Below are 10,479 nucleotides of genomic sequence, written 5' to 3' on the forward strand. Positions count from 1 at the left end.
GTAAGCTTTACATGTGTTTTCTGAATTTATTTTAATCGTTCATTATCAATTTGGAGGCTGTTGAAACCTTTCATATTTTATACACGATCTCCACGCGGTTGCTTTTAACCAATCATATTCCTAGAAATAAATAGGAAGTAAGATAATATAATGACAATACAGCTTTCACTTCTAAAGACCTCATAATAGATATCAAGCTCTGACTTCTGTAGACCTTATGACGAACCTCATGTTCTCACTATTGTAGATCTCCTAATGACTATCATGTTCTCATTCCGTTTACGTCTTGCTTACTATCTTGTTCTTTCTACTGTAGACCTTATATTGACTTTTATTTTCTACGATAAATCTAATAATGTTTACCTTTTTCTCACGGTAGACTTAACAATGTCTACCACGTACTCGCTATCGTAGACCTTATAATATCTACAATATCTTGATACTGTCGACCTAATAATGTCTACCATGTTCTCACTACTGTTAACCTTATAATGTCTACCGTGTTGTCACTACTGTAGACCTCATGATGTTTACCATATTCTCACTACTGCAGAGTTAATAATATTTACCATGTTCTCACTACTGTAAACTTAACAATTTCTTACATGTTCTCACCACTGTAGAACTTATAATGTCTACCATATTTCGACGTCTATAGACCTAATAATATTGACCATGTTCCCACTATTATAGAACTAACAATGTCTTACATATTATCACTACTGTAGACCTCATAATGTTTACCATGTTCTCACAAATAAACACCTAATAAGGTCTACTATGTTCCTCATTACTATAGACCTATTCATGTTTACCATGTTCTCACTGCTGTAGACCTTATAATATCTACCATATTTTTACTACTGTAGACCTAATAATGTTTGCTATGTTCTCATACTGTAGACCTTATAATGTCTACCATGTTCTCATACTGTAGACCTTATAATGTCTACCATGTTCTCATACTGTAGACCTTATAATGTCTACCATGTTCTCATACTGTAGACCTTATAATGTTTACCATGTTGTCACTACTGTAGACCTAATAGTATTTACCATATTCTCACTAATGCAGACTTAACGATGTCTACCATGTTCTCACCGATGTAGAACTTATAATGTCTACCATATTTCGACGTCTATAGACCTAATAATATTGACCATGTTCCCACTACTATAGAACTAACAATGTCTTCCATATTCTCACTACTGTAGACCTCATAATGTTTACCATGTTCTCACTGCTGTAGACCTTATAATATCTACCATATTTTTTACTACTGTAGACCTTATGTCTACCATGGTCTCATACTGTAGACCTTATAATGGTGTACCATGTTGTCACTACTGTAGACCTAATAGTATTTACAATATTCTCACTAATGTAGACTTAAAAACTAAATCCCTTTGATGTGTTTTAGTCGATTTTAGTCTCTGATGCATGATTTTTTACTATTAATTGGTTTTGGCTTTTAACTAGCTGTCAGTAACTGCGAGTACTCTCAAATCGTATTTTCTTGTTAATTCGACCTGTTGATACTGTTTATAATGCTTTTTTGTCATTTTTTATTTATATGGATCTTGGCTGTATACCAGCTTTGATTATTTGTAATATCTTCAATTTTTCACTTATTCTTACAACATTTGTATAAACTTCAAGATTATAAAAAACCGGTTTTTTTCTAAAGTGAACATTGATTGGTTAAATATTTCTCAGTCTGTTTGAATTTATTTGATAGCCTTTTGGTCATGACTGTTTGTCTCTAATATTTAATTAACTGTGCATTTGTATTCAGATATCGCAGATCAAATTTATTCGTTCTTTGTGTAATCATACGTTTTTTGATTGAGTTAAGTCTGCTAATTGATATTTTATCGTATGTTTTTATATGTTGTGATGTTTTGCTATTGTTTCAGAAAAAGGGAGAAGGTTTGGGCCCATTAAAACGTTTAAGCCCGCTGCAAATGTTTGCACCTGTCCTAAGTCAGGAATCTGATGTACAGTAGTTGTCGTTTGTTTATGTAATATATACGTGTTTCTCGTTTCTCGTTTTGTTTATATAGATTAGACCGTTGGTTTTCCCGTTTGAATGGTTTTACACTAGTAATTTTGGGGCCCTTTATAGCTTGTTGTTCGGTGTGAGCCAAGGCTCCGTGTGGAAGGCCGTACTTTAACCTATAATGGTTTAATTTTTAAATTGTTATTTGGATGGAGAGTTGTCTCATTGGCACTCACACCACATCTTCCTATATCTATTAACGATGTCTACCGTGTTCTACACACCTAATAATATATATCAAATTATCACTGTAAACCGAACTATGTCTTCAATGTTCTCACTTTTGTACGCCTTATAATGACTTGACTTGTACTGATATCAGGTCAGGGGATAATATTGACGATAAGAAATGTCTGTACCTCGAGGTATGTACTAGTTGCACATTTACATTATAAATGTCTCGACAGTGGTCTCGATGCGAAATACTGTGGGTTGATTATTTTTCTTGGAGAATTAATTTTCGTAAATTTGGTTGAGAAAGGTGAATAACGAATTTAAGTGTTCTACGAAGTTGAAGTTTCCAATAGTCTTATTGGAGAAAATTTTGATAAAACCATGAAATCAAGTATCCACGAAAATTCAAGATTCCGTCTATCACCTGAAAATTGATATACTCGAAAATATGTGTATCCAAAGTATTGTGAAATCCAAAACATAATACAAACGTGGAAGATACATTCAAACCTTATAGATGAAAGTTAGCAAACAATTTCTAGTGTTGAAATATAATTAGCAAATGTTCTTAATTCAATTTGTAAAAACACAAAGACAAACTACAAGATATTTTATTAAGTCATTTATGAGCATAACAATCATTCATAAGAACACATAAATACACTACACAAAATTAAAATATTTTATAAACTTTAGTTAGAATGAGAAAACAAAAAAAAACGACATTAGGAAACAAAGCATTAACACAAAGAATAAATTAATTGAAATTTTCCAGAATTGAGGAATTACTTTATCAAAAATTTGTTTTCAATTTTTAGTCAAGTTAAGCATTGTAGAACTCTCACAAAAATAAAATACAGTAAGTATGCCTTCACATTACTTTGTTCAAATTAAATATTGTGACCATTGATTTTATTCACATTTACAAAACTGACTAATCTTTTTAATTAGATAATGTAAACAATAGTGGCATATTTAGTCCATGACCATAATCATGATAATCATAAATCGCGTAACAAAAGAAATATATTGTTTGAAACTAGTAACTCATCTTTTTGATAGAACTATATGTTTTGAATTTATGCATTTTACTTTCGATAAGTTAATGTCCTCAGCTATTATAGCTTAACATATTATTCCTTAAAATACAACATATCTGTCTACTGAATCAACAGACCTGATAACAATTGTCTCTCAAAAAAAGAAAAACATTGTTTTACAACTATAGCAAATCTTTTTGTGATAGTACAATTTCCCTTTGACTATTAAATTTCTTGTTATACTTTTTGTATTGAAAATAAAACAGACAGATATTAGTTATAAAAACTGATTTAAATACACATATCTTTAATAGGTTACCAAGTATGTCTTCTAAAAAAGGTTTCATATTAAACTGTCAATACAACCACACTGTTTAAACATGTTAAACATCAACATTGAATATATTACAGATGCAAAGTGTTTTATAAATTAATTAAACTCTAATTTCAAATTTGTGTTTGACCGAAATGTTGATTTATAAGAGCAACTGTATCTCTGTGACCTCGTAAATGGGCAATCAGTAAAGCTGAATGGACCATCAAGTTACGTGTAGTAAAGTCTGCCCCTTTGTCTAACAACATCTTCACTATTTCTGTATGACCATTTTCACAAGCCTTTATTACAGCTGACTTACCACTACTATCACCTTTATTATAGTCTGCTCCACTGTCTAGCAAAATATTTACTATTTCAGTGAGACCAAGTTCACAAGCCTTCAATAGGGGTGACTCATCATTCCTGTCTAATATATTACAGTCTGCTCCTCTGTCTAGCAGTATCTTTACTATTTCCGTATGACCAAGTCCACAAGCCATCATCACAGATGACCATCCATTCAAGTTACATTTACTATAGTCTGCTCCTTTGTCTAACAATATCTTGACTATTTCTGTATGACCATGTTTACAAGCCTTGGTTAGGGATGACTCATCATTCCTGTCTAATATATTACAGTCCGCTCCTTTGTTTAACAGTATCTTTACTATTTCCGTATGACCAAGTCCACAAGCCATCATCACAGATGACCAACCATTCAAGTTACATTTGCTATAGTCTGCTCCTTTGTCTAACAATATCTTGACTATTTCGGTATGACCTTGTTGACAAGCATACATTACAGGTGACTTGTCATTTATATCCCAATTGTTATAATCAGCTCCTTTGTCTAACAGCATCTTGACTATTTCGGTATGACCATGTTCACAAGCCATCATTAGAGATGACGCACCATTCGTGTCACGTTTATTATAGTTTGTTTTTGTGTCTAATAATATCTTCACTATTTGTATGTGACCATATATACAGGCATACATTATAAGTGGGTGACCAAATGCATTACATTTATTATAGTCTGCTCCTCTTTTTAACAACATCATCACATTTATTATAGTCTTATCCTCTGTCTAACAACATCTTAACTATTTCTGTATGACCATGTTCACAAGCTATCATGAAAGGTGACGAACCAACAATATTACATTTATAATAGTCTACTCCTCTGTCTAACAGCATCTTCGCTATTTCTGTATGACCATGTTCACAAGCAATTATTAAGGGAGACAGATTATTGTGTGTACACCTGTTTATATTCACGCCATGATCACAACACCATTTGACCAGAGAAATATTTCCTATATAACAACAATGTAATAAAGCAGTTTCAGAGACATCATCCTCGTCATCATTATCCAAATCATTATCATGATCATCCACACTCATGTTTGCCAGTCGTCTCTGGTGTGACATATCTAGTGTATTCAGATAGCAGAGCAATTTCTCTTTGAACTGAGGTATCTTCATATTGATGTTACTAAACACACCCTGAAGTTTTCCCTTTGACCAGTCATCAATCATTCTCTGTATATACATCTGATGATACTTTGTTGGTATTATAGTGATAAATTGATCCATGTTATCCTTCCTTTCAAATGGAAATCTTTTCTTGATTAAACCTATGTCTGCTTTCCTTATCAGACAATTGATTATTTTTTGTCCATATATCTTAACAAGGAAGTCAAATATTTTATCATGTAAAATTTTGTATATATTGTTTTCTTTCTTTATGAATGTATGTCTGAGTGAGTCAAGTTCATCCTGTAATACAAGTCTTGATGTTCCTCTGTTTAATTTGCATGCCTCAAATGTGTCTTCAATGATAACCCTGGTTTCTTCATTCAACTTTTCTGTCAACATTTCTTCCTTCAATTTGTTATTAAACATGACACATAAAGCCAAAGCACAATATTTAGCGTAATACCCTTTCTTCAGAAGCTTATCAATCTCTGCCTTATAAATGGAAAATGGATTTTGAAAGAAATCTGTTATAATAAGTTTAGGATTATCATGGTACAGTTTACATAAAAGAGGAAAACAGTCATAAATATCATATAAGTCACCTATCTCAGAGGCTTCTGCATTGAGATACAGTTTAGCTATGGCTTCTTTTTCAGTTTTTGACAAGCACATATTTATAGATAAAATGTTACACTCACATGACTTAAAAACTGATAAAGAATCAAACTTTTCATCTTGGTACACTTGTAACCGACATGCTGCAAGTATTTTTGTTTTGTTTTTTGCAAGATTTTGTTTTATATCCTCCATGACGGGTGCCCAACTTTTTATGTCACTCTGGTCAAGCGAAAAGTTTCCACATAAATCATCAACAACAAACAATGTTCTCTTATTTGGATTGTTAAACCTAGGAATGTCGCCTGGCTCTGTCACCATAAGTACATCATATCCCTCTTTTGCCATCTGTAAAGCCACATGTCTCAGTGTTGCTGTCTTCCCTACACCAGAACTAGCCGTTACACAACTGTTTCCTTTAATGCATTCAAGGACATACTGGGCAGCTCTTGTATCTATAAACATTTTATCATCATTATCCTTCCAATCTTTAAGTGTATCATTAATTCTTGCTGAAATATAAATAAAAAAATATTTTATATTCACTAACATGGAAATATCTGGATAGTATGCTGTGGATTCATTATCATCTGTGGAATACCAAATTGCGTGTGTTGAATGCAGACTTAGGCAATACAACAAAGTTGAATATCAACAAAATTGCAAGATTTCGTCAATCAAAATCATTTGGTACGAAAATAACTGAATCCGCAGCACTTCATCATTTCATAACAGGAATAATCAGTTGATTGCTGTATAACATTTGTGTGTATAAATTGTTTTTTGTAAATCAAGGTTCTCCAGATTACTTCTATAACCTTCTAAAAAATTCCTTCTTATCATTATTTTCTCTATGTTTGAATGTTGTAAGTTTGCATATAGTGTTGAAATCTTTTTAATTTACAATAATAAACAATGACATAACTTTGCTGTTAATAATTGTTTTCTTTCCAATACTGTTCCCATTACAAAATCCTGAATTTCATTTTATGTTTGATTGATACACAATTCAACAAAATTGACAACTACAGTGGTGGTTCCAGAGGGAAGGTTCAGGGGTTGGACCCCCTTCTTTTTATTGACAATTAATGCATTTGTATGGGTCATATAGTTTGAACACCCCCTTTATCTGGGTTTATAACCCTTTTAAAAATGGATGGATCTGCCCCTGAAATGGCAGCTTTAACAAACTACAGGTGAAAAGACCCTTTAGTGCTCACTAAGGTTGATATGCATTTTCTACAATTGACACTCTAATAATGTAGACTAGAATATAATTTATGACAACAAACTCTGTTTTATAGATCTGGTATTTATGATAACTTCAGTTTACATTGTCTCTAATTTCTCTAATTCTTGCACAAACACAAAAAAGGTAAACAACATGTCTAAATGAATCACTCTGATAAAGATTTGTTTGAAAGTTAACAGACAACGAGGTAGGTGGAACACCATTTTTTACAAATCAAGCATCTACCAGAAAAGTTTAAGATATTGCGCTATGTAAAACCTTAAAGGTACAAACAGCCTAAAAAAGCTGAAGCATTATACTGACAAGATGACTATATTGACTGATTTGACATTCTGATTAATTTGAAAATCCCAAGGTTTCTACCTTTTACCAACCAAGAATCCTTTAAATATTGATCCTCAAGATATCAACCTGCCCTCACTGTTTTAACCTCTGACATTTCATGGCTATTAAATATACCTGCCTGTTGACTTCTCTGATAGAAAGGTTTAAAACATGACCTCCAAGCATTGATCTATAACATCCCTAGCTCCCAACCTGATCTCTCATGTTATTAACCTCTAGCATCCAAAATTATCAAAATGGCCTCCTTTTCTAAACTCTAGCCAAGAAATCAACCAATCAACAATAGAGATGATCAATCACATTCCCAGGAATCGATAAAAATCTTATCTCCCATGAAATTTAGTAGATGTACCCCCAAGTCCCTTTAACTGTTTACCTCTTATATTCCATGGTACTGTATCCTCCTGCAAAGTTTTTATTTCTTCCATTTCCTTTGTCACTTTCCTATGGTCATCCTGTAATTTCTCATGGGATTTCTTTACTGTTGTGTGGTCATCCTGTTACTTATCATGGGACTTCTTTACTTTTGTGTGGTCATCCTGTAACTTATCATGGGATTTCTTTACTTTTGTGTGGTCATCCTGTAATTTCTCATCGGATTTCTTTACTTTTGTGTGGTCATCCTGTAATTTCTCATGGGATTTCTTTACTTTTGTGTGGTCACCCTGTAGTTTTTGATGGGATTTCTTTACTTTTGTGTGGTCATCCTGTAGTTTTTGATGGGATTTCTTTACTTTTGTGTGGTCATCCTGTAATTTCTCATGGGATATTTTTCTTCTGTATAGTCTTCCTGTAACATGTCATGGTCTTCTTGTAACATGTCATGGGATTTTCTCATCTTAGTATATGACGTTTTCAAACTTTTCAATGATTCTTTTAGTTCTCGGATTTCATTATTGGAATGTTTGATTTCCATAATTATTTCTTGGTTGGTTTGATCAAGAGGTTTGGTTTTCAGATGATCACACTCCTGCTTCATTTGCTGCCCACCTAATCTATCTATGGCCTGTCAAATATACAATGAATTTTTTTTAATTATTTTATAAGTAATGTCCCTTTTGTTATTCTTGATAACTTGATAAAAATTGCAGGTTCAGAAGAGAGTCTTGTAATACTTTGTCTTCATAGAAACCAATGATCGATGGCAATCATTTATCAGCTCTCACAAATCTGATAGATCATCTTGGTAAAGTACTTTGACTTTGTCATTATACTAATATATAAGGGAAACCACTCATTGAAATACTTGGCACAATTCAAAGTGCTTGTAACTTTGATACGAGAAACAAAACTTCAAAATCAGGAAAACTGCATCCAAATCATTGCAAAACCATCCCTAACCATGACATTAAATTTGAAACATGAATTCTAAGTATATTGAAAGACCACACTGTTGAATCGCTCATTCATTTGATATTTTGAACCTGGGCTTGTTCATTTAAGATTTCAAGATCTGTATTTTTTTCTTAAATCACATATTTTTGTTTGAACATATCAAATACGCCTCATTTAACAGTAACATGAACCAAGCCGACAGTGTGGTAATAAATATGTACAACTAACGAGAACATCTATACAACTTACAAAACCTTTGAAACTCAAAAGTATGACTTTATAAACGTTTAGAAAAAACACAATTACAATTAAATCATTAAATTCCAATCACATGAAACAGCAAGGACAATTTAATAAACTATTTGAAGATTTCCATGAAATTTGCAAACTGTCTTGGATGAACCCACAGCTGCAGATGGCATACGATAATTGGAAAAGATAACATCTCTAAAATAGTGGGAGATATTATGGACATAATTGTGCAAATCCTGATACAAGCATAAAATTTGGTTCATGGGTAGACTAAATGATAATTAAAAAAAATCAGCTGCTGGCCATAACAAAAAAAATCATTTTTTCAAAATGGCCACCGCTCATTTTGCAAATGGCGTCATATCCAATTGGTTACATGTGGTAAATCTTTTTGAAAGCTATGTTATAGGTATAATCCAATGTAAGTTTTGATAAAACTTAAATAACAATTTATAAAGTACGAAAAAACAATACCTTCATGAATAAAAACGGTGACTTCTGGTCCCAAAATGGCGGCAAAACGTGGAAAATGTCAATTTTATCATTTCTTTTAACGTAACAAGAGATATCACTGACTTTGTTAAGTTCCAATGCATGTATTGTTTGTTTAGAAAAGACAGGTTGCTTATCTTATTATTATATGACAGTTACCAATACACAAACCTGTACACGGAAGACCAAAACGGTAGCATTTACAGTTACCAACACAGATGAATTTCTTGCATCCGCATTTCAAAAAATCATGACACGAGGATCAGCCTTCACCAAAGAAGTCCATTTTGGTTTCCATTTGTCATTGTTTTTTTTTTATTAAACCAACTCCTGTGTTCATGACTGGGTACATGAACCTGTCGAATGCATTAATCCGGACGAGCCCAAACATGTCCACCTTGATATGCTTCTCTTTTGATGTGCTGCAGAAGATTAAAATAATTATGTGATAGGCGGGATAGCACAATAAAGCCGCTGCTTCCCAGCAAACGATTTTAATCGTGTCTCCTTAACAGCAACCGGTGATGTTTCCGTACATGATGCAAACCATAACTTCTATGATGTCCATGTCTGTGTTTTCATACAAAAACGGGCAAAAAAGTCCGTTAAATCTGAAAAAAAAATCCAATGCCTGCCAAGCTGACCCCGTCACTTTCCGGTGAAATGCTGACACAGTGTCACACCCTCTTAATGCATGTAATAAAGGAAAAGCTGATACACGAGGACCAAACACATTTGATATGAAATGTACAGGAAGCCATCGAAAAGCTTTTTTCTTTCAACAATTTGTCCACACCTAATCTTGCGAGTACTGTCGTTCCTAATACTACTTCATTCTATGTCAGTTCTACTTAAATCACTTTTACAACCATTTTCAGCAGCATGCTTATCATGGACCATCATTTGTGTATCTGCATTTTCATGGTTACAGGGGATAGCATGGTAGTATCCGTATTGAAATTGCAAAGAATATTTTCACCTTGAGTAGCATAAACATTTGCATTAGTCTCTTAAGAAGCAATTCTGTCGGCAAGAAACTTGAAAATTCCGTTTTGTTTTCATTTTCATAGAGAAAACTACTCCAAACCCTTGGCGTTCTATCAGAACCCACAACTTTCC

The 10,479-nt window shown here is 33.0% G+C and overlaps 1 pseudogene; it reads right to left on the reverse strand.

Annotated features, from left to right (window-relative positions):
- Window positions 1-3,721: 3,721 nt before the first annotated feature.
- Window positions 3,722-7,709, reverse strand: LOC134710399 (ankyrin-1-like; annotated as a pseudogene).
- Window positions 7,710-10,479: the final 2,770 nt, after the last annotated feature.

This window comes from Mytilus trossulus, chromosome 3 (assembly GCF_036588685.1).
Source record: "Mytilus trossulus isolate FHL-02 chromosome 3, PNRI_Mtr1.1.1.hap1, whole genome shotgun sequence".
NCBI lineage: Eukaryota > Metazoa > Mollusca > Bivalvia > Mytilida > Mytilidae > Mytilus > Mytilus trossulus.